The 25,543-nt window shown below is 41.3% G+C and overlaps 1 protein-coding gene and 1 pseudogene across 1 annotated transcript in view; one reads left to right on the forward strand and one right to left on the reverse strand.

The window, feature by feature from the left end:
• LOC100484806 overlaps positions 1-1,237 on the forward strand; it is a 2,447-nt pseudogene extending 1,210 nt beyond the window's left edge.
• Positions 1-25,543, reverse strand: part of LOC105241166 (tigger transposable element-derived protein 1-like) — a 283,983-nt gene that overhangs the window by 77,611 nt on the left and 180,829 nt on the right. The window lies entirely within an intron of this gene.

The following is a 25,543-nucleotide window of genomic DNA, read 5'->3' on the forward strand; positions in this document are numbered from 1 at the left end:
AAAAAAATCATTAAAAAAATAAAAAATATATAATGGAAGTCTGAATTCCAACTAAGAAATTTTGAAGTTCAGGGCTCCAAGTTGTATATTGGAAATCACAGATGAGTATGATTTCATGGTTAATTGATTTTTGACAAGAATGCCAAGACAATTCAATGAGAGACAGAATAGTCTTTTCAACAAATGGTGCTGAGACAACGAGGCACACACATGCAAAAAAAAAAATCGCACTTAGACCCCTATACAAAAATTAATTCAAAAGGGATCATAGGCCTAAATGTAAGAGCAAAAACTATAAAACTCTTGGAAGACCACAAAGGAGTAAAACCGCTTGGCCTCGAGTAAGGCCAAGTCTTCTTAGATATCACACCAAAAGCATAAGCAATTAAAGAAAAAGTAATTAGACTTCATCAAAATTAAAAACTTTTGTGCTTCAACAGATGCTATTAAGAAAATGAAAAGACAACTCACATAAGGGGAAAAAATATTGGCAAATAATATATCTGATAGGGACTTGTGCCCAAAGTAAACAACGAACGCTTACAATTTAACCAAAAAACCCAATTAAATGAATTAAAACAGAAGCAAAGGATTGAACAGACATTTCTCCGAGGAAGAAACACAAATGGCCAACAATCACATGCTTACCCTCATTAGTCATCAGGGAAATGTAAATCAAAACCACAGTGAGATTGCTGCATGGCCACGGCCCTGCTGCTGCCTTAGCCTTGAATCAGGAGAGCCGAGCCCAAGCCTGGGGATGCTGGGGGACATTCTGCAAGTCCCAGCTCTGGTCACTGTGGACAGTTTTTCCTTTGGCTGTGAGCTCTCTAGCCACACCCACTCTTTCGCCTTCAAGGGAGAGGAAAAGGATGATGCGGAGCTCTTGCTGGCTTTGACCAGGCTCTGCCTCGCTGAGGGGACCAAAGAGGAGTGTCATGATGTGCTGGAAATCATGGCCAGGAACCATGACCACCAGCAGACAGCAGTCCCTGTGGCCAACCTTAAGTTGTCCTGCCAACTCATGCTCAGTTTGGATGACTTCCAGTTCCAACCACCTGTAACCTTCTGTCTGAAGTCAGGTTCTGGCCCTGTGCAAATCAGAGGGGAGCGCCAGATTGTTACCGTAAGCAGTGACGTTTCCGAGGAAGAAGAGAGTGAAGAAGAAGGGAGTGAGGAGGAGGAAGCAGAGCCGGGTCCCATCCTGCCTGCCAAGAAGCAGGGAGGCAGGCCCTAGCTTCCTTGGAGTAGGAGGCACTCTGAAGTTCTATCCTGACCCTCTTCTCCCCACTTGCCTATGAGGTCGGAGGTCAGCATCTGAAGTTCAGGACTACACATTTTTTTAAATACTTTTCACATTTTTGAATAAAGGTTGAAATAAAGTGATGTGAAGGTTTATGCAAAAAAAAAAAAAAAACCAGGGGCGCCTGGGTGGCACAGCGGTTAAGCGTCTGCCTTCGGCTCAGGGCGTGATCCCGGCATTCTGGGATCGAGCCCCACATCAGGCTCCTCTGCTGGGAGCCTGCTTCTTCCTCTCCCACTCCCCCTGCTTGTGTTCCCTCTCTCGCTGGCTGTCTCTATCTCTGTCGAATAAATAAATAAAATCTTTAAAAAAAAAAAAAACCAAAACCACCACGGTGAGACACTACTTCAAACTCACTAGGATTGCTCTAATAAAAAAGATGGAGGGGCGCCTGGGTGGCTCAGTTGGTTAAAAGACTCTCTCCAGCTCAGGTCATGATCTCAGGGTCCTGGGATCGAGCCCCATATCGGGCTCCCTGATCAGCAGGGAGGCTGTTACTTCTCCCTCTCCCTCTGTTGCTCCCCCTGCTTGTGCTCTCTCCCTCACACTCTCTCTCAAATAAATGAATAAAATCTTTAAAAAAAAAAAACGGATAAGAATAAGTGTTGACGAGGATGTAGGGAAATTGGAACTTTTGTGCACTAATAGAGAGAATGTAAAATGGTGCAGGCCCTTGGGGAAACAGTTTAGTCCTTCTTGAAATAATTAAATAATTAAATATGCAGTCACCGTATGACCTGGGCCTTCTACTCTGAGGTATATCCTCAGGAGCAGAGAAAGCATATGTCCTCACAAATGCTTGTACGTGAATGTTCCCAGCAGCATTATTCATATAGTCTAAAATGGAAAAAAAAACCCGGACTATCCATAAACTGAAGAATGGGTAAACAAAATGTGGCATAACCAAACCATGTAACATTATTTAGCCACAGAAAGGAATAAAGTACTGAAACCTGCTACAACATGAATGAATCTCGAAAATGCTATGCTACGTGAAAGAAGCCAGATGCAAAATGCCACACATATTGGATGATTCCATACAATCACCAAAACCACTGAATTTTATACTTTATTTTTTTTAAAAGATTTTATTTATTTATTTGACAGAGAGAGAGGCAGCCAGTGAGAGAAGGAACACAAGCAGGGGGAGTGGGAGAGGAAGAAGCAGGCTCCTAGCGGAGAAGCCTGATGTGGGACTCAATCCCAGGACCCTGGGATCACGCCCTGGGCCGAAGGCAGACACTTAATGACTGAGCCACCCAGGCGCCCCCTGAATTTTATACTTTAAAATATTGAACTTTATGGTGTATGAATTGTACCTCAATAAAGCTATTCTTTTTGAAAATGTGAGTAAGATAACTTCCCAGCTCTCAAGAAAGTCACACTTCAGCATGGGTAAAATTGTCAGGGCTGATTGTTTAGAGTTAGGCCAACTGTCTGTCCGAGGGGGGCCCACGCGCAGCACACACTCAGAAATTCTTGTGGAACTAACTTGGTTTCTACCAAACTCCCTCAGCTTGTCTGTGGGACTCTCAGTTAGTCTCATGCTGGATCACTCTGGTTCTCGATACTAGTCCCATCTACCTGGATGACTTACCACCTCAGAGATCTTTCTGTTTTCATCAGCTGTCCTGATGGATAGGAGTCTTCCTTGTTCCACTTCAACCAAGGTCCATTTCTGACCATGCCAGGTAGACCTCCTTTCAGCTACCTGTCAAGTGACGTCATATGGCTGGCAAGGCCATAGGGTCTAACACAAGAATATAGCGGTTAAGCGCCCAAGCCTCTACTATCCCCAGTTTGGATAAATAGCAAAGCTCGGTCTCTCCTCTTTCTGTCCCAGACTCCTCTTTTCAACTTCACACTGTGGAAAGAGTGATCTTTAAACATGTGAATCAGATCATGTCTCTTCCTTGCTTAATTGCTAACACAGATTGAATGCTTAATGTCAATACATTTCTCAGCCCTTTATGTCTGTTGATGCATTACATATTCACAACAATAAGTCTTCTTCTCATTTTATAGACAAGCAAGACGAGGTATGGAAAGGTTACGTTGCTTATCCAAGAGAACGCGTTCCCTAGGTGGTTGGGGTGAGAAATGAACCGAAGACCAGGTTTGCCAAGGCTCCAGAGTCCTTGATCTCAGCATTACACCATCCCCCTTTCAACAGCTGCTCATCCCACGGAGAGTAAAATTCTTACCATGGTTTTCAAGGCCTAGATGATCTGGTACCTGCTCTCCTCGTCTTCTACCACTGCCCAGTACCTGAGCTCACCATGCCGCAGGCACACGAGTCTGCTGGTAATTGCTAGTATATGTCCAGCTCTGCCCGCTCCCAGCACCTTTGCACCAGTTGGCTCTGTGATGTGTCTCCTCCCCTCCCCCTCCTTCACATGTCTGGCTGTTTAAATGTTACCATGTCAGAGATCTTCCCTGATCTCCCTCTCTTAGCAAATACTCCCTCCCCAGCTCTCTATCCCCAGACCATTCTTGTATGGCAGCAGGCTTCTCATTTTGCTCCGATCGCTTTTCTCAGTGTGTTTCCCCAGTTATGAACTGCCTCCCCTGCCGGACTGAGGGATCTTGAAGGTGGGAGCTCTGTCTGATTGGTTCACCTGGCAGCCAGCGCTCTATCTGACATGATGTCAGCACTTAACCAAAACTAGCGGAATGAATGATGAAGAGGGCTTAACCTATACCTTTGTTATAAGACGTATCAACTTATACTGCTATTATTCTGAGCTTCTTAAAGTAGAGCTCTAGTTTGTTATTCTGTATGCCCTTTGTGTCTAGAATATTCACACTAGAATGCTTTAATATATATTGAATAAGGAGAAGGAATAAAGGCATGAGCCATTAAGGACCAGGATTTGCCAAGAAAGACTTTACAGAAGAGGTATACTAAAATGACTTACTTCAGTTGCCAAAAACATTTTTTCAAACATAAAAGATACTCATTTTTAAGGCTTCTTATGAAGCAAACAGTTCTTGCTAAATAACATATCAATCATTCAAATGTAACTGGGAAAATACCATATGGATACTTTTATTGCGAAAAAAAAAAAAGCCACGGGTTTAAGTAATATAGGAACCTACAGAAAAAGAGAATTTTGCCAAACACTTAAATAGTGACAAGGTGTTAATGTTGGTCTCCAAATCCCCAGAGCGGCAGACCATATCTATGCACACCTTCTGAGCTGGATCAAGGGCCAGCTGATTGAATCTTCAACAGTGGTAGTTAGTGGGGATCAATTCCTTTTTAATTCAAATGAGTGATGAATGAGACAGATAGGGATTAAATCAGTTGTATACGCTGTTTATTTTACTCATACATAACCTATACTTCATCATCCTTATAATACAGTGCTTCAGAAAAGTTTGTAAAGTCAGAGTGTGGGATTAGAAACACAGCTCTATTATTTACCTGCTGTGTGACTTCTGGCGAATTATTCTCTAAGCTTTGGTTTCCTGGCTTATAAAATTGGGATAATGGTAGTACCTGAATGTGAAATGCTTCCCATAGTGCCTATCATACAGAAATTCTTCACTAAGGGTTAGATACTAATAGTAGTGTTTCGGGTCATGTGGAGGAGGAAGCACTGGTTTGGCTCTCAAGAGATCTGAGTTCTAGTCCCCCTTCTTTCACTAACTAGCTGTAAGACTTTGGGCAAACCCCTTGGCCATTTTCTGTCCCAGCTTCCTCTTTGATAAACGAGAGCATTTACATGACTATTTGTTTCAGACATCTATGGCTGCATAATAAACCATCAGAACTTAGTGTCTGAAAACAACAAGTCATTATTCTCATAGCTCTGTGGGTTGGATGGTGGCAACTGGAAGGTTCTTTTGCTCAACATAGTATAGCTGAGGTCACTCAAGGAGCTGCTCATTCAGCTGGGAGTTTGGCTGGGGCACTAATATGTAGAGTGGCCTCTCACCATCTATGGTCTCTCTCTTCACGTCCTCTCTTCATTCCATAGTCTAGCCCAAGTAGCTTTACAACAATGCTTCCAAGAGGGAATATTCCAAAAGGACAAGTTCCAACTTGTTTATCAAGGGTTTATCGAGCCTCTATGTCATCTTGCTTGCTGATATTCCATTGGCCAAAGCCAGTCAGATGGCCAAACCTGAGTCAGTTTGGAAGAAGACTACCCGAGGGCATGAATACTGTGAGGGGTGTTTCACTGGAGGCCATCAATGCTTTTGACCCCACCATGATTCCGGATTTTCTTCAGAATCAGCATACACCGATTTAATTATCTAGTTCTTAGTACCTAGATTTCTTCCCAGGATCCTTCCCATTTTGTCATTTTGCTTCGTAACACACTATTGTTTCATTAATAAGGCATGCTTATGGAAGCCATCATAGGTCAAATTCCCTTGTCATTAAAAAATATATATAATAAGCTATAGACAAGTTTTCCACTTTTACTTTTGTTGGACTTTTCCCTGTCGACTTGGCCCCTAATCTTCCTGGATCCAATATATTTCAAGATGCTAAATTTTCAATCACTTGAAATTTTAAGTGCGATTCCCCACCCCACAAAAATTTCACTGCCTTTCCCTAGGCTTCCCTTAGTCCACTCACTTTCCCTACCTCCTGTCTCCTTTTGTGTCTCCCTGAGAGGCATTTACATAAGATTTGTGGGCTCTAGCTGCTCAGTGTTAACACAGGTCTAAACTGGATCTTTAGTGGAGCTTTCCCTCTGCATCCTCCTGGGAACAAAACAAGGGCAGCTCTCTTCCCATGAGGTTCAAGCGCTGCTCTCATGTCATGTGTCTCAGCAAATGCTGATCATCTGCCTCTTGATGCCGAAGTGAGAAGTTCCTAATTTTCTACCCATCTGGAGCCATGTAGAGGATGGGTAAGTTCAAGAAAACCCCCATCTCCCCAGTCGACAGCCCCATGGCATTGGCGCAATTGCACCCACTCTGTCCCTTGTCATCTACATGCATTTTGAAAGGCAAAGCAACAAACCACTGTTCATTAGAACAAGCTGTTTCACACTATCTTCGGGGACATACCCTGTTGCTGATATAAAAACTTCATACGGGGGTTGGGTTTTTCATCTCAAAATGCCCCTTTCTGGTCTCTGGCTGAGTCATTCCGGGTTGAGGTGGAAACCTAGCAACTCTCTGGTTAATGGGATCGATTGAGGCAGGGGTAGGTCTGGCTGAGGATTGGAGTTTAGCATTTAGCAACAGTAAAGAGCTTGGAGTCTAGGCTTTGCACATGGCTAAAAAGAAATCTTGTTAAAAGGCATTTCAGAGAGCTAAACAATCACTTCCCTGGAATTCCTCTCTTTAGAAATCAACAACACAAAAATCACGCAGATCTTATCGGATAATTGCTATTAACTATGCTGTAATGTTTCCCCAATGTTATGTAATATGTCATTGATAAGCCGTAGAATAGAGCTAGGGCGGTTCCTTCCAAAAAGCATCAGGCCGGGAAGTTCCTAATATGTCAGGTAGTTTCAAGAAGGCACACCAACCAAGCACACTGATAGAATTTTTTAAACTATGTATTTTATAAAGTAATATGAATCCATTAATGAAACATCAGTACTGAATACAAATCACCTGCCATGTGTGATCCTTTCCGAGTACAAATTAAACATACAAGCTTGTCATGACTTTGCTCACTCTTAATTTAGTGTAAATATATCTGAGGTTAATGTGTTTTGAAAAGAACTCAACTCCCAGTAAAAATCAAATGTTCCAAAAATTCTCCAGTTTATGTAAATGATCCAAGAATATTATGCTTCTTATATGTATGTGTATTTTAAGAAAATCATTTTAAGAAAATGAATTTTAACAGGAGAAACAGTAGAAAGAATAATAAGTTAAATACATTAAAATATAAAATATATTGTGCATTGTGTCTGTTTCTAGCAATACTACATAATGGAAAAATTCTTACCTTGAAAAGGCTAAGATTCTGTGTAGGCATAGAAAATATCTGAGCAGATCTATGAGAGAGTATTAACAGTTTTTGACTCTGGGTAGAGAAACCAGGGGTGCAGGGAGATTCAGTTCACATTTTATGCATTCATTATATGGTAAACTTTATAACATTTTCATGCATTACTTTATCATAGAAAATTAGTTGAAAAAGGACAAACTTGAGTTTTTTTAAATTTTATTTTATTAATCTTATCCCCAGGTCACAAGAAGAAGTTAATAGGAATAGAATTCACAGAATTCACAGCATTTTAGAGGTGGAAACTCTTGAGATCATCTGTTCCATTACATCAACTATTTCTAAACTAGTGCTAAGTTTACCCGGTTTGCCTAACAATACATTCCAGTAGAGCTAAAGAATGTGGGCAACCACTGGAATTCACCTTAATGGAATCTGCCCAGGAGTTGAAGGTGTGTGGTGTAGGTTTCTGCTCACCCGTTAGTGTCATGAAGCGTCAAGCTCACTCTTTCAGGAAATGGTTAAGATGGGCAGAAGAGGTGTTTGCCTACCAGGGTGAGCCTTAAGACACCAGAAGGATTCCCTCCCAACCATCCCCTAATTTCCAAATACATTCCATTACAGATTTAGACTTTTTTTGGAGAGAGAGAGAGAGCCCGAGCAGGGGAGAGGGGCAGGAGGGAGAGGGAAAGAGAAAATCAAGCAGGCTCCACACTCAGCACAGAGCCCAACACGGGGCTCGATCTCACAACCCTGAGATCACAACCTGAGCCAAAACCAAGATCACAACCTGAGCCAAAACCAAGAGTCAGACGCTCAACCTACTGAGTCACCCAGACATCCCCAGATTTAGACTTTTGACTGAAGACACATTGACTGAAATGTGTATGTCCCTGTGAGGGGTAAGCAATAAAACATAACACAAAGAAGAACTGAACCCACTGATTCTTTCCTGAGCATTGGGAAGAAAGCCAGTGAAGGGAGAAGAAAAATTGCGGGTACCATAGAAAGGAAAAGATATTCTAAGGAAAGCTTGGCCTGCATCATTCTCCTTTTTTTTTTTTTAAGATTTTATTTATTTATTCGACAGAGATAGAGACAGCCAGCGAGAGAGGGAACACAAGCAAGGGGAAGTGGGAGAGGAAGAAGCAGGCTCATAGCGGAAGAGCCTGATGTGGGGCTCGATCCCAGAATGATGGGATCACGCCCTGAGCCAAAGGCAGACGCTTAACTGCTGTGCCACCCAGGCGCCCCCTGCATCATTCTTCTGTCTACAGAAGCCTACTGCCATGTAATAAGCTCTAGAAAGTGGCTTTTGGTGGTAACTTGAACTTTTCTAAAACTAAGCAACACCAGCAGTTCCTCAAGTTCGAAAATCCCAGTAGCTCCCCTCCTTGTATCTCACTGAAGTCTCATGACCCTTTTCTGGGGAGAGCATGATTCATCAGTTTGCCCTACACTTGTATGGAGACCCCTGAGCCCAAGGCTTTCTTGGCAACTATGTAGTCAATATTGTATATCACAACCTAATGAGAAAGAGGAACATTGAACAATTGGAAGGAGAGCTCTAAAGAAGTTAAGGACGCTACGGGGAAAAGGGTATGTAGGTGCATGTGTGCACACGTGCGTGCGTGCACACACACACCCACCCCACCTCCTCACTACTATTCATCATTAGGACTCCTGGAATTGGGTCCCTAGCTCCTGGTAACCTTCCCTAACTACCGACTGAAGACACATCTCTCATAGTCTTTTCAGGACTATATTGTAGTTTTTGTGTTTCTTTCTTACCTTCTTCACTACGCCATAAAAATCTCTGTGGGCAATGACTGTGTCTCCTATCACAACACCTCCCAACACCATGCCTGACATACAGTAGCTACATGATACGTTTTTGGTGAAGGAAGGAAGGAAGGAAACGAAGCCACCGAACTGCATTTTAACACTAAAACTAGAAATTTCTCTCTATACAGAACACAAATTTCAAACGAATTATGAATGCATCCCTCGCCCAGCAGTGATTCTTATGAGCTCTTCACGGCTGTAGCTTGGGTGGGAGTCTTACAAACAGCATTTGGCAGTAATCTTCTTTCTCGTCTTCCAGGAAGAGAGAATTCTAAATGATGCTTATTCAAGAATTCCCAGGTTTTTGCATGGGTATTAAGATTTGGAGTCTGCAGGGAAGAATGTTGGACAATGAGGTGAAAATAAGAGAAGAAAAGAATGAGAAGGAAAGGAAAGGACCAGGCACGCAGGGTGGGGAAAACCAAAGCAAGAGCTAAGAGAATTGGCGGAATCTCCAGGGCAAGCTTGTGTTAAGTTGGCCCTTCCCATGGCAAGTTTGCACACGCCTCTGGAACTCCCTGAAGACTTTCGTGAGGGAAAACCCCACCTACAGGTTCTGGATGAAACGTTCCTCCTGGCTTCTAGAAATGAGTCCCCTGGTCCTACTATTACTCATTTCCTGGAAAAGTCATAACTGGTCTATCCTGACCTTTGGAGCCATTCAAATTCAAGAAGAAGCTAGAGAAATCTTTCAGAAAAGCCTCAGAAACCAATCACTCTGTCTTCTGCTTTATCAAAAACTTCATGAGCATTTTTACTGGTACTTTCTTTCGCATGTTCTGGGTGAATCAGCATGAAAACAAAGTGACTTCACTGCCAAGTTGAAATTTAATTCTGCAAAGGATGTTATTTCTAGTTTTGAAAAACTGTGCTCAGAACTTGAATCTAAAGTAATAATACCCCCTTTCCGGCCTTATGTAAAGTCATCCCTGTAACCCGAAGCTTGGCATGATCTCTAGTTTTAGTGGTGCTGTTATTACCTATATTTCTTTATTTGTCAAAACAATCCCAGTCTTGTTTTCTACCTTGGCGTTGGTAACTATAGCTTACCTTTCAGGAAAAAAGTATTTAGATGACCCTTACCCGTGTATGATTACCTGGCAAGCAGAAAAGCCAGTTTTGAGACTATGTCATCCATAGTTCCCTCCTCTCCTATGCCAAGCTCTTGGGATTTTAACATTTTAATAGGAGAGATTCTTTTCTCCAAGTCAGTAATGTCTTCTCAGGCTGAGTTTGAGTATGGCCTATGGATTCAAGCTCTAGACTGTAGGTCCCTCCCTGAAATAACCGCCATCAACCAAAAGAAGCAGATAATCCCCTTTCACGCACAAGGCAGTGTCTTTTGCAGTGCCAAGTGGCAGGAATATCTGTGTGGGTTTGTGAGAAACTCTGGCCTAAGTACGTCAGCATCTATAGACAAGCAAGCTTGTGGTTTATCCATGTAGCCCTCCCATCACAGGACGACACATGAAGCATATTAATAAAGTCCACGAGTCATAATGAGTGATCAATCATTAACTGTCCCCCCAAAAGTTTTACTTCTTGCAGCCACTGCATTTCATCTTTCACACAATGTATTTGCACTACAGACACCTACAGCTACATATATGTGCAGTAGGCCTATCAATTGCTTCAAAAGAAAGAGAATGAAGGGGTATTTAACCAAAAGATAGAACTTCACTTGTATGATGGAAATATATTTAATCTGATTTGTGCTTTAGGCACTACAGAAGGGGTGAACCAAGCAACTAATTAACCACCACATGTAGAATGATCCATAGATCATGAGAGGCTGCATTGAGTGGACACCAAAACTTTCATTCCATTCAAACCCTGCCAAAACTCTTGGGATGGTTAAATTCTTGTTAACGGAATATTCTCATTAGGAAGGGAAAAGGGAGGGGCGCCTGGGTGGCTCAGTTGGTTGAGCATCTGACTGTTGCTTCTGGCTCGGGTCATGATCTCAGAGTTGTGAGATCGAGCCCATGTCAGCTCTGCACTGGGTGTGGAGCCTGCTTAAGATTCTCCCTCTTCCTCTGCCCCTTCCACCCCACTCGCGCGTGCACATGCTCTCTCTCTCAAAATAAGTTACTAAATCTTTTTTTAAAAAGTAGGGAAAAGGGAGTGATGTTATCAAGGCAGCAATACAGGTCGATCCCACCTTTCATCCTCCTCACAAGACAAACAACAAGCAACTATCCATAGACAAGATACCTTTGTGAAAATCCCAGAACCCAGGGGTGAGGCTGAGGCATCCCTTCGGATCACAGAGACTGAGAGGGCTAGCATTAGAAGAGTAAGGGAAGCAGCTACGCTCTGACCACATTGCCCCTCTCTCAGACCAGCACACTGCCACACCAAGAGGGCCTCCTGGGCCTACAGTTTTGCTAGTGGGCAAAAGAGAACCGAAGGCGGACATCCAGCTTCCCCAGCTTCATGGAATGCTTCCCAGGAGGTTCAAGTAGGGAAATCTGCAGGGCTTGGCCACTGAGGATCAGACAGAAATGGAGAAGGGGATCAGGGCTTGCAGTAATCCGTACTCAAATCTTGGCAAGACCACATTCCTCCTCCCAGCTGTGCTTGAGTAGGGATTCCAGCCAGCAAATCTGCCCATCTACAGAGCTGAGCTAGTGGTCCTGTATGACCAGGGATCACTGTGGGCAGTTCTGCCTGGTTCAGCCCCACACAGGCAGGAGAGCACATTTGAAGCCCCACCCAACTGCTGAGTGTAGCCTCACCTGACTAGAGCATCTGGGCAGCTGCAGAGCCCATCCTATAGGCATGCTTCAGCAGGAAAGGAAGCCAGCAGTACTGCCCAGCAATGACGTATAGCCTCTGGCTCGGCATAACCAGGAAGCAGCCTTACCAGTGACCCTGGACAGCTTCAGAATCCATCTGTCAGTACAACCCAGCCTACAGTACCACCAAACCACAACCTAGCCAGTGATACAGTCCAATCATGAGACATTCTCTGTGGCTCCTCCGGACCAAAAACAAAAACAAAAACAAAAAACTGGAAAGTGACCCCACCTTAACCATGGAGAAAAGTCTCTAGCCCCACCCACGTGCACGATACAACTGGAAGCCCCTCCTGACCGGAAAGTCCAGCCAGTGAACTTGATCAGCAACAGACCACAATCAGTGGCCCACGTGATCATGAAGTCCAGCCTACAGTCCAGCCCAGCTTCAGGGCACAGCCTGCATCCCTGCCTGATCACAGAGCAAAATCAAAGTCCCTGTCTGACTGCAAAGCCCTGCATACAGCCCTGTGGAAACAGAGTCCAGCCAGCAGCACCGTATAGTTGGGGATCACAGCCTGAGACTCCACCCCACAGGGAGTAATGGCAGAATGAAGCCGATAGCCATGCCCGATCAAGGAGTCCAACCAGGGGAAGCACTCTGCCAGAAACACAGCAGGTGACCTCACCTGACAAGAGGTGACTGCAGAGCCCAGCTAGTGGACTTACCTGACCATGGAGCATGGCCAGCAAGCCCTGCCTGATCGGGAAGCCCAGGGGTCCTGCTAGAACGTGGAGCCCAGCCAACTGCAGAACCCATTTGGCAGCACTCCCCCTGTCCTGGGAGCACAGGCAGTGGCCTTGCCCAAACAGAGACCCCAAAAGCAAGCTCCAGCTCCCCAAGGATGTTACCAGCTGACCCATCCAGAACTTCAAAGCTGAGCTGATTGGTGAAGAACCATCCCTTCTGAAGTGAATCTCTCTATAACGTCTAGAGGAGGAGACCGCTTATTCAGATGCAAAGAATCGAGGATCATGAAAAATGAGGTAAACATGACATCACCGAAGACACTAATAAAGCTCCAATAACTGACCGTAAAGAAATCAAGATCTATAAACTGCCAAGGAATTCAGGACGACCCACTTAAAGAAGTCCAGTGAACTACAAGAATACACAGACAGACACCAAAATTAGGAAAACAATCCATGAATGAAATGAGAAGTTCCACAAAGAAATAGAAACCATAAAAAGTCACACAGAAATTCAAGAGCTGAGGAATACAGTGACTTAACCGAAAAATGCACGCGATAGAAACCATCACAACCCAGAAGATATTCAAGTGGGCAGCAGCTACATGAAAATGTGCTTAACACCACTAATCGTTAAGGAAACACAAATCAAAACCATGACGAGATGTCACCACACACCTGTTAGAATGGCTAGTATCAAAAAGACATAACAAGCACTTGTGAGGTTGTGGAGAAAAAGGGAGCCCTCATGCACTGTTGGTGGGAGTGCCCACTGGTGCAGCCACTATGGAGAACAGTCTGGAAGTTGCTCCAAAAATTAGAAATCGAACTAGCATATGATCCAGCAATTCCACTTCTGGGTGTACTGTATCAAAGAGCTACCTGCAACCTCATATTCATAGCAGCACGGTGGACAGTAGCCAAGACATGAGAACAATGTAAGTGTCCATCAGTGGATGGATGGATAAAGAATATATATATACATATTTATATTCATATTCAGCCATAAAAAATAATGAAATCTTGCCATTTGCAACAACGTGGATGAAACTTGAGGGCATCACGCTAAGTGAAATAAATCAGAGAAAGACAAATACTGTATGATCTCACGTATGTGTGGAACCAAAAAGCAGTCGAGCTCATAGAACCAGAGAACAGACTGGTGGTTGCCAGATGTGAGGAGTGGGGTGTGGAGGAAATGGATGAAGGTAGTCAAATGGTACAAACTTCTAGTTGTAGGGTGATCAAGTCCTGGGGATATAATGGAGCATGGTAACTGTAGCTAACAATACTGTATATTTGAAAGTTCCTAATGAAGCAAAATGTAAAAGTTCTCACCACACACACACAAGTTGCAACCATGCGAGGTGATGGATGTGTTAACTAACCTTATTGTGGTAATCATTTTGCACTAGGTACATATGTAAAATCACTACATCGTACACCTTAAACTTACACAATGTTACATGTCAATTATATATCTCCAGGAAGCTGGAAAAAAACGCCAGGGTGGGGGACCCTAAATGATTGAAAACTAACATCTAATCCAATCTAAGGAGTTAGCCCGTTCTCTCATTTCTGGAGTAGATTGTTACAATTTATATTTTCCTGTTTGGGGCAGTTCAACAACAGCCAAATGTGTAGTCACAACGAAGAAATGTGGCTCCTGTGACTCATCCAAATTGGGGCACAATTAGCAAAATGTGTTCCCATAAATGGCAGTTTCACTACTAAATTCTGGGGAGAAACCAGGAGCCGTGTAAGACAGAACAGCATGGGGAAAATGGTAAGTCAGTCTTGCTAAAGGAAAATACATTGGTTATGTCTTTGGGTGAAGAGGGTCAAAGTCAGAATGACGCGAGAGTTGTTAAGGGTTACTATTAGAATTCCCAAGGTAATAGCAGTCATAGCCTGTAGCAATTTTTGAGTGGGAAAAAATATGTACACTCTAAATATTAGACTCAGGAGAATAGTGTATTTGTCAGACTGAGCAAACACTCCAACTTTAACAATTCTAAATTTAGAACCAATTTTGAACTGTTGGAGGTCTGTGTCCTCATGGGCTGAAAAAGGAAACTTCTTGGTTTCTTCTCCTTAGTGCCTATAAGAATAAACAACTCCTTGATCTTAAGGTCAATGGGGACAAGGAAGGATGGATTTTTTTTTTTTTGGTCCTTTATATCTCAAAGTTGAGTCAGCTGTCAACCGGAATTTGGCCATGATGCTGAACCCCAGACCTGTGTTTCCCAGGTACACAGCTGTGACCTGTGGGGATATGAGCAGATGCAGGGAGTTTTGGAAAATAGGGCTACCAAGTTGACAATATATAAAACAGATGTAGGGAAGAATGAGAAAACAAGGCCTTACAAATGCTTTCCTTTCCTGCCCTGGAGCCCTCCTTTGGCCTCTACTCTGATGTGGGTAGAAAGGCATTTCTACCTGGCTTCCCTCAGGAAATGAAGTTTGTCCTGAGCTTTGGAGTATGCAGAAGAAGAAAACAATGTTTCAGACAGTTTCAGACAGGGCTGTGGGAAGACCCTGTGTCAAACATATTATGACCAACTCAAGGCACAGAAGTAGGGTTAGTGTGGAGAAACTACAAGGAGTGAGGGGGGAGAGTGCCTGAAAGCATAGCTAAAGTGTCAAATCACCCTTGAAAACCATGTCACTTTAATTTGCATATCTTTAGGCTCAGAGAAATGAGTAGCCAACGCAGGTTATTAAGAGAGGCACGATATAGCCAGATTCTCATTTTGTGATTACTCTGTATGGAGGGTGGTGAACGTATTGGAGGCAGAAGGACTGGGCTCAAAGAGGCCTTTCAGGAGACTAGTCTAATCACCTAAGCTGGAAATGGTTGTAGCTTGGACCAGGTGGTGCCCGAAGAGATGGATGGAGGTGGATGGATATAGGAGGGAAAATTAACAGGGCTAGTTTGATGGATTGGCTATAAAGAGTAAGAGAGATGGAGGTGCCAAAGATGAGTCTTGGGTGTCTTTCGTGTCCAACGGGGTGAAGCTATGACTAAAGTAAGGAACATCAAAAGACGATCAGATATTGGAGAGAAAGCCTAAAGTCAGACTTGGACCTGTTGAACGGAGGTGTCTCTGAAACTTGGAAGGTGTTAAGTAGGACATTGGATGCACTGGTCTGAATCTCAGAGGAGAGATTTGGGATGGGGTTATACTGTTCTTTATCATTGTCGGTGGATGTGGATGAGTTTGCCTCATAGGAAGAGTTATAGAGAAAGAAGGAAAAGAGGCTTCGAACCAACTGAGTCTTGAGAAACTTGATCAATGGGCCTATAGAAGAGGATGCCCCTCCTACATAGAAGTAGAGAAAAAAATCAGGAGTACATGATGTCAGGAAGAAAGAGTTTCCAGAATTAGCTAAAATTTAATAGTGTCAGAATTAAAACAAGGACCTACATAAGGAAATCTACGAGGTAGAAACTTTAAGCAAGCTTGGCCTGCTACTGGAGGTACAAGCAGTATTACTGATCAAGAGACTGGTCAGTGGCAAGAATTCCAAGGTGTACAAGTTGCAGGTTCAACAGAATGGGTTGTCCTCGAATGGGATTTGTAGTTGTGGGTTTCGGTGTGGATTCCTCTAAGGTTTTTGACAAAACATGTGGGGATTAGGCCTGGGCTGGGTTTGGGTAGCTGTTTCTGGGAATGGCCTGGGGGAGGCCTAGGGGATTGTTAAGGAATGAGAAATTAAGATTTCTTTTCACAGGGAGGATTATCCTTTTCTTGGTCCTCAGCCGATCCAGTGAGCCCAACTGACTTGACAGGTGCTGACTTCTTGCTACATTGCCTCTGCTCCATTTCCAGAATGATTCTTAATCTAACACAAATTTATAACAACCAATTAATGGCCTGGAAACACTTGATTTGGTTGATTATAGACGCACACATATATTTTAGTTGTAATGTCTCCTCTTTCATTTATGATTTTATATACTGGAGTCCTCTCCCTTTTTTTCCTTAGTCTAACTAAAGCTTTGTCAATTTTGTTTACCTTTAAAAAAAAATAAGGGCTCTTCATTTTGTTAATCTGTTTTTGTTGTCCTTCTGGTCTCCATTTCGTTTATTTCTGCCCTGATCTTTTTTATTTCCTCCCTTCTGCTAACTTTGGGCTTAGTTTGTTCTTCTTTTTCTAGTTCCTTGGGCTGTAAAGTTAGGTTATTGATTTGAGAGCTTTCTTTTTTTCTTAATGTAGGTGTTTATCACTGTAACCCTCTTTCTTAGAACTGCTTTTGGTGCCTCCTGTAAATTTTGGTGTGTTCTGTTTCCATGTTCATTTCTTTCAAGATGCTTTTTTTTATTCCCCTTTTGATTTCTTCTCTGATCCGTTGGTTGTTTAGGAGCGTGTTGTTTTATTTCCACATCTTTGTGAATTGTCTAGTCCCCCCCCCCGCTATTTATTTCTAGTTTTATATTATTGTGGTCAGAAAAGATACTTGGTATGATTTTAATCTTCTTGAGTTTGTTAAGACTTGTTTTGTGACATAACATGATCTAGCCTGGAGAATATGTCATGTGTGCTTGAAAAGAATGTGTATTTGTTGCTGTTGGATGAAATGTTTTGGATGTGTCTGTTAGGTCCTTCTGGTTTAAAGTACAGTCCAAGTCCAACATTTTTGTATTATTTTTCTCTCTGGATGATCCAACCATTGTTGAATGTATTGAAGTCCTATACTATTATATTACTGTCTATTTCTCCCTTCAGATATGTTAATAAATGTGTCCTTAAAGCTGAAGCAAGTCTCTTGTGGGCAGTATATAGTTGGGCTGTCTTTTGTTTGGAGAATTTAATCCATTTACATTCATTTAAAGTAATTACTGATAGGTAAAGACTTATGAATGCCATGTTACTAATTGTTCTCTGGCTGCTTTTTAGTTCCCTTTTTTTCTTCCTCTCTTCGTGTCTTCTTTTGTGAATTGAGTTTTTGTAGTGATATGCTTTAGTTCCCTCCTCTTTATCTTTTGTATATCTACTATAGGTTTTTTTTCTTTTTGGTTCCCATGCAGCTTACATAACATATTTTATAGATATAACGGCTTATTTTAAGCTAATAACAACTTAACTTGGATCACTCTACCCTTTTACTCTCTCCCCTTTTATGTTTTTGATGTCACAATTCACATCTTTTTTTATTGTTTCTCCATTAACAAATTATTGTAGAGGGCAATTTGTTCTTGAATACTATTTTTTTCTGGCATCTTGCTAAACTTTTTATACATTCTAATAAATTAGGTTTTCTATAGAGACAATAATCTCATTTTTGAAAAATAACAGTTTACTATTTCTTGTTTGAATCCTTATATCTTTAATATCTTTCCTTACTGTGCTGGTTATGACAATTCTAAATATAGAACTTTTGATAATGGAGTCCATTGTCTTCTCCCTGTTCTTAAGGATATGCTTTTAACATTCTTACATTAAGAATGAATTTTGCTCTAAATTTTTTAGATGCCCTTTATTGGATTAATAGAGTTCCTTAATATTTTTTTTAAGCATGGAGCTTGAACTCAGGACTCTGAGATCAAGACCTGAGCTGAGATCAAGAGTCAGATGCCCAGCCAGCTGAGCCACCCAGGCACCCTGAGCTCCTTAACACTCTTAGTTTAATAATCTTTTAATCCGAATTTTTTATTTCATTAAATAATTTTTGCATATATTTAGATTATTATAAAATTTTTTATTTAATCTGTTAATGTGAAAATTTAATTAGATTTTCTATTTAATCCAACTTTCCATTGCTGAGATAAACCCATTATTGTCATGATGTATTACCTGTATTATACCTCACAGTGTTCTCTTTGATAATATTTTATTCAGGATTTTACACCTGCATTAATCAATGAAATAACTCTATAATTCTCCTTTCTCATACTGTCAAAGTTGGGTTTTGATATCCAGCTTATGTTGGTGTCATAACAAGGATTGGGGTATTTCCCTCTGGAATTGGTTATATAAGTGTGTTTGTTCTTTGTATGTTTATAGAAGTAAACTGCAAGACTATGTAGTACTTCTGTCCTCTTTGTGAAAGGAGTTTTTAAACTACTATTTTAGGCATTTTACTTCCTCTTGAGTCAATTTTATATTTTCCTAAGAATTTGAATATTTACCTAAAATTTTTAATATATGGACAAAGTTCTTTTTAATATCTGATCCTTTTTCAGTCTTAGTATTTTTGTGGTTTTGCTTTTTTTCTCTTGATCAATCTTGCCATAAGTTTGTACATATATTAGTCTTTTCAAAGAATTCACTACTGGTTTTACAAAACCATCTATTAAGTTAGATGCTTATCTCTTTAATTTTTTCTTTTCTTCTTTTTTAGCTTAAGCATTTAAGGCCATTTCTCTCTAAATGCCAAAATTTTTAGTTTGTAGCTTAGTTTATAGTTTTTAAAATACACCTTTTAAAATTAAAATCCAAAAGAGTTCTTGGATGAGAATTGTAAGAAACCAGTACATGAAAAGGAAAGAAAATGAAGAGGCATAAGGAGAAAGAGGGTGAGAGCCAATGGAGTGAAAGAAGACCTTGTACTCTGTGATTTAACAACCCTCCATGGCCTTTAAGACCTACAGCAAAGTTGCCGAACTCTTGGTAATCAGTTGTGAGATGATTTTCTGTGAAAACAGGTGAAGAACCAAACCAATCTTTTCACTTTCAATCATGTGGAAAACAGAGAGAAACATTTGGAAGTAAGGTTCAGGAGCAATTAAAAATCTGAGCTTATAAAAGGCTGTGGATTTGGGGCCCATGCCAAATTAACCCAACAGTGATTAGTGTTATGGAGAAACAATGCAGTTTTCAGTGTAATAGTATGAGAGGAGACCTATGTTAGATTAGCCCTTAAGTGCTTGCTCACCCTTCCTTGAAATTTCTTCCACTCTAAAATATTCATGTCTCACTAGCCATACAGAGTAGACTGATAATAGATGGCACAGAGAGCAGTAAAAATAGTACTTTTATTCACGCTCTCCTGAATACAAATCAAGGAAAAGAAGTGTGAGTAGCACCATCTTCAATTTTTTTTCTTGTTTCCACAAACTCTGGATTCTGCTTTGCCAGAAGGCTTAATACCCAGGGACGGAGGCACCCACTGGAAGATATAATGATGACTGGAGTGTTTGAAAATTTAAAAAGAAATTACTCTCTTTAACTTTTTATTTCATAAGTAAGAACTGTTTTTGCAATTTGAGTTAACAAATGGAGGCTTTTTGCTCATGAACAAATGTATCATTTGCCCATAGATAGTTGAACGGTTAAAGAAAAAAGTACCAAATTTAATAGAATCACACACAAAAAAAGGAAAATGGGCACCACCTGGTGATCATAATTTAACACAGTCTAACACTTTACTAATGTATTTGAATGAATATAGTTTCAGTTAGCTATTACCCCATAGTACCACAAAAGTTAGTGACTTAAAAAAACAATTGTTTTATTATTGCTTATGGTTTCCGTGTGCCGGGAATTTAGAGAAGAGTTGGGGAAGAGCCAGTTTGAATGGTTTTGACTCTGGATTTCTCATGTGGTTGCAGTCAGACAATGACTGAATTTGGAAAAGCAGGGCATTGAAGCTAGTGGCTGTTCAGGTATCCTTCATTCTTCATGGAGTCTCTGGGCCTCTCCGTGTAGTCTCTCTACATGGGTTAGTTTGGACTTCTTTGTAACTATCAGACTGCTTAATGGTTCCTGAAAGCTTCAAGAGCAAATTTTCCAGCTCACAAGGTAGAAGCTGAATCATCCTTTTATGACCTAGCCTTGAAAGTCACATAACATTAATTCTATCATACTCCTGGTCAACCCAGTCACAAAATCCCATCCATTTTCAAGGGGTGGGGATAGAGATCCAACCTCTCAATGTGGTGAGAGCCCAAAAATTTGCAGACATATCTAAAAATCACTGCAAATATACCAGAAAGTAGAGGAGGACAATTTACAATCCTTGTTTAGAAGGACTGAGTGTTAGTCAATCTTAAAACAGACTTTCTTTCACCCAGATATTCACCCCACAAATACACACATTTTCAGTGTTTCAGATATCTAGAATCTTGACTTTTTTCCTGTCATCACCTTTATTTTCTTTCAACATCAGGATCTACATAAGAAGAGAATCAATCATGGACATGTATGCCACATGATGGAAGTCCCTGGGAGGAAAAAAGGGAAAGACACTAATGTTAACGAGCCGCCATTTTATGCCAAATATCAAGCTAAACTTCATACTTTGATTTATCTCCCCAAACCTAGCTAGTGATCTATTGCTGCCTACCAAATTATCCTATACCTTAATTAGTGTCACAAAACAGCAACTGCATTCATCTCACAAAAGTTGAGGCCAGGAATTCAGACAGGGTACAATGGGGCTGTCTCCCCTGTGCTCCACAATAACCAAGATTTTAGCTGGAGTAGCTTGAATGGCTGGAAAAAACTATCGTTAATTCCTCTCCACACGGCATTTGCTAGAGCTGGAATGTCTAAGATGACTTTATTACTAACATGTCTGGTGTCTGTTCTTGGGTAACTGGCACAGCTAGATCTGTCTAGGTGTCTCTCCACATGCAGCTTCTCCCCATGGCTCGCTGATGCCTCACAGCATAATAAGTGAGGCTAGTCAGACTCAGGCAAGTTCAAAACTCCTTCCACTTTGTCTTGTAGCCTTTATGCAATCTCTCAATTAGTGTTTCCCCATATTTGTTCCTCAGAAACTCTGCCTCCAGCAAGCCAAAGTTTGAAGTACTTTGGGAAACATTGCATAACGTATTTCTTTTTGGAGACTCAAAATGCACATTAATATATAAAAGGCACTGAGACGTCTGTTTAACTTTCCCAAGCTTGTTTGACTAAGGAACCTCTTTTTTAATGTAAGACCCATTAACATCAGTCCATGGAATATGCTTTCACAGATGTTGTATTAAATAGTGCAGGGGCGCCTGGGTGGCACAGCGGTTAAGTGTCTGCCTTCGGCTCAGGGTGTGATCCCAGCGTTATGGGATCGAGCCCCACATCAGGCTCCTCCGCTTTGAGCCTGCTTCTTCCTCTCCCACTCCCCCTGCTTGTGTTCCCTCTCTCGCTGGCTGTCTCTATCTCTGTCAAATAAATAAATAAAATCTTTAAAAAAAATAAAATAAAATAAAAAATAAATAAATAGTGCAAAGAAAGTGTGCTATTGTTGATGTTATAAAAGGTATATTACAGGCAGGATCTGATTTTAATGAGGACCATGGAACTGTCACAATTACATAACAAGGCTATTTTCATGATCTGATTAATCATCCAGATTGAAATTGCTCTGCTGATGTATATACAGTAAATTTTCATGAAAGAGAAATCTTGTGTGATCAGAGTCCCTAAGTCCTTGCCAATCAAACAGTGGAAAAAAATGTTGAATATCATTTCCGCCTATTTAAAGAATTTGGGTGTTTGTATTTTTAACGTCTACAGAATGTTTAATTTTATTAGGAAAATATTACACATATCAAATTTACTTTTATTATGTTGAGAATATTTGTTATATTGAAGAGAATTTTCTCAGCTGTATATATTTATATATGTTAAATATATCTTGTCTACATTCAGATAATCTCAGTCAACCTCTTTGGTACTTTCTGTATGCCAAGCCCTGTTGTGATATAAAAATATACATATAAGACAACACACCACTAGTCCTCATTATTTGGAAACTCTTTGGGAGAGATGGGCCTTGCATATCTTGAACAATAATACTGCCAAGCAAGGCTATATAATAAAATGAAAAGTAAAATAAAATCCCAATTCAAATGTCTCCAACAGCAAAAGATGCTGTGGAAAGGCAGGGAATAGAAGAGCTAAGTAACTGAAGCCGTTTTCATAGAGAGCGGAGTGGAACTTGACTCATCTTGGTGGATGGATGTCATGGAATTTGAATTGCCAAAGAGAAGAAAGAAGCACCCGGTAGGCAAAGCATGATCAAAAGCAAGGGAATCCCATTTCCCTGTGGAATTGGCAGGCCTTGCATACATTGCTTCTGTTCTTTGTCCTTTCTTTCTGTCTCAACCTGCCCCTGCTCATTTGTCCCTTCATGGCTAATCAAAGCTCTGTCTGGCAGCTGTGCTCTTCCACCACCCAGTTCCAGTCATCCAGAGCCAGCTCAAGTACCTGACCCTCCATTAAACAAAGCTTCCCCGCAATTGTGATCCTTTTTTGTTTTTTAGAACTAGCTAGTAGTTTGGCACTACCAAATGAAAACAATGCCTGAGTGTACAACGGGGCAGCTCAATCTGATGGATCCATTATTGAGACTGATGAATGAGCCCATTGAAGTAGTAAGGATTGATGTAAATGCTTTCTCTGGGCACAGCTGAATGTGAAAGAATAAAATTTAGAGCTAGGGAAAAGTATGACTGACTATGGTTGATTGATTAGACCATTGAAGGCCACTGGAGGTGCTCTAAAAGGGAAGTTGCTGGGCAAAAGTAGGATTTTGTGAGGATTAGTCTCACAGTAGAAAGGTATAGAATTAACTGCAGTAAGGGGAGACTGTAGACAGGGAGATTCAGTGAGGAGGTCATTGAAACTCGCAAGTGAAACGGTGAGAGCGGGTCTGATACGTTAGGAGTAGACATAAAAAAGAGAAGATCAATCTGCCATATTTCAAAGGAAGATTTGCAGAACTCAGTAACAGAGTGGCTGTAGGGGACAACTTTGGTTTTTTCATTTCTAAAGTGAGGGCATTAAAACAGATGCTTAATAAGTTTACTTCAAACTATATAGTATCCATAAATCTAGGATACTCAAAGGGAAGGATAAAATTGAAAACAAACATATTTTTGTCTTATAACTCAGGGTGCTATACCTGACCACAGATGGGGTGGCTTAAATAACAGATATTCATTGGGGTGCCTATGTGGCTCAGTCAGTTAAGGGTCTGACTTTTGATTTCAGCTTAGGTCATGATCTCAGGGTTGTGGGATTGAGTCCCCAGTCATCAGGCTCCACGCTCAGCAGGGAATCTGCTTCTTTCCCTCTTCTTCTCCCTCTGCTCCTCCCCCCTACTCATGCACATGCTTGCTCTCTCTCTCTCTCTCTCAAATAAAATAAATAAATCCCCCCAGAACCCAGACATTTACTTTCTCACAGTTCTGGAGGATGGAAAGTCCAAGATCAAGGTGCTGGCAGATTGGTTCCTATGAAAGCCCCTTCCTGGCTTGCTGATAGCTGCCTCGTTGCCGTGTCTTTCCATGGTGGAGAGAAAAAGAACTAGGTCTCTGGTCTCTTCTTATAAAGGTATGAATCCTACCCTGAGAGCCCCACCCTCAGGACCTCAACTAAACATAATGACCTCCCAAAGGCCCCGCCTTCTAACACCATCACATTGGGGGTTAGGGCTTCAACATATGAATTTGGAGGGGACACAAACATTCAATCCATAGCAGTTTCCCTTTCTGAATGTTCTGCTGCTGAATTCTACCATAATCCCAAACACTGGTGGCATGAAACTTTATGTTTGTGGATATATTTGTGCACATGCTAATTATTTTTACTATAGAACTATCCTTGCATTGTGCAAGCATACACATCACTGGTATTAACTGCCTTCCCTCTTGATAGTTTTAAGCAAGACTTTCAACTGTTCTCTTCTGATTTTATGTGTGGGTATATGTATCAGGATCAAGTTTGGTTGAATGCACCTTAGAAAGCAAATAACGATGTCTTAAACACAATAAAAATTTCTTTCCCATGTAAAAGAAGTGTGATGATAATCTCTTTAGAACTGGTAAAGCAGGTCTACAGATGTCAGAGACTGAGGTCCCTTTACTCTCTCTGTTCCTCCATACTAACACATGGCTCCCCTTCTTAAGACTCTCTCACCATCCAAGATGGTTCTAGAGCTCCAACAATCTAGGCATCAGAAAGTTAGGAAAGGAGAAGAGGGGAAAAGGCACACTTTCCAATTAACTCAGCACCTTTATGGGGCTTTCCATGGAATACTGCTCAACCGTTCTACTTACATCTTATTGGCTGCACCTGTCTATAAGAGATGGTAGATTTTACCCCGGCGCATTGTTGCTTCCATTAATACAGGGTTCTGGTAGGTAAGAAGAAGGCAAGAACGGGTATTATCTTAGTAATCAACAATATAGTCTTTGAGTATTGAGTTCTAAATATCACTGAGCTATTTTATAAAAGCAGAGAAACATGAACATATTGTCTAAATTTTGTTATCGGCATCAACATAAGATATTCTGTATGTATGCAAAATAACATTGTCTTCACACAAATTTTGTTCATTTTTCTCTCAACTGCAGAAAGCTGCCTGTTTATAAAGTTTACCTTTAGGGATAAAGACATGATGCCATTGAGCTACTGTCTACTAAACCTGTATTTGATTTTTTCTTTTTTTAGGTGAAAGAATGGGCTTTCTCCAATCCATTCCACACTCTAGCTTGCCAGTGGCCTGCAGTAAGGGCAATCAATGGCTAGGGTTAGAAGTACAGGAGACTGATGCCAAAATTCCCTGTGAAACAAGAACAATGAAGTTGGCAAAATTCCTGAAATCCATCCTGCCTTGAAATCTGGTAGTCAGGCTTATTCTGAATGCATTTCCTCTGTTTTTACTTACCACCACCTCCCATCAATTTGGGTGACACAAGTGGGTTTGATCCTCTGTCTTACTTGGGGCTTCTCCAAACGCAGGCTGCGAAACAATGATTTGGATGTAGGTGGTTAATCTGGGAGATGATCCCAGAAGCACATGTGAGACAGGAGGAGAAGAAAGTCAATAAAAGGTGTGCTAATGGGTAGTTCGCTCAATCCCACTGTGACCTTTGGAGGTATTGTGTCAAACATGCTTCACAATTGTTCCAACAAGGGTGAGGGGAGCTGAAGTATTTATCTGTTGACTCCCATCCTTCACCAGTTGGAGGTTCCCCCAGGTGGATGACATCTCCAGCATTTCTGGTTTGCCCGACAGGAAGGCTGAGA

The sequence above is a fragment of the Ailuropoda melanoleuca genome, chromosome X (assembly GCF_002007445.2).
Source record: "Ailuropoda melanoleuca isolate Jingjing chromosome X, ASM200744v2, whole genome shotgun sequence".
NCBI classification, from domain to species: Eukaryota; Metazoa; Chordata; class Mammalia; order Carnivora; family Ursidae; genus Ailuropoda; species Ailuropoda melanoleuca.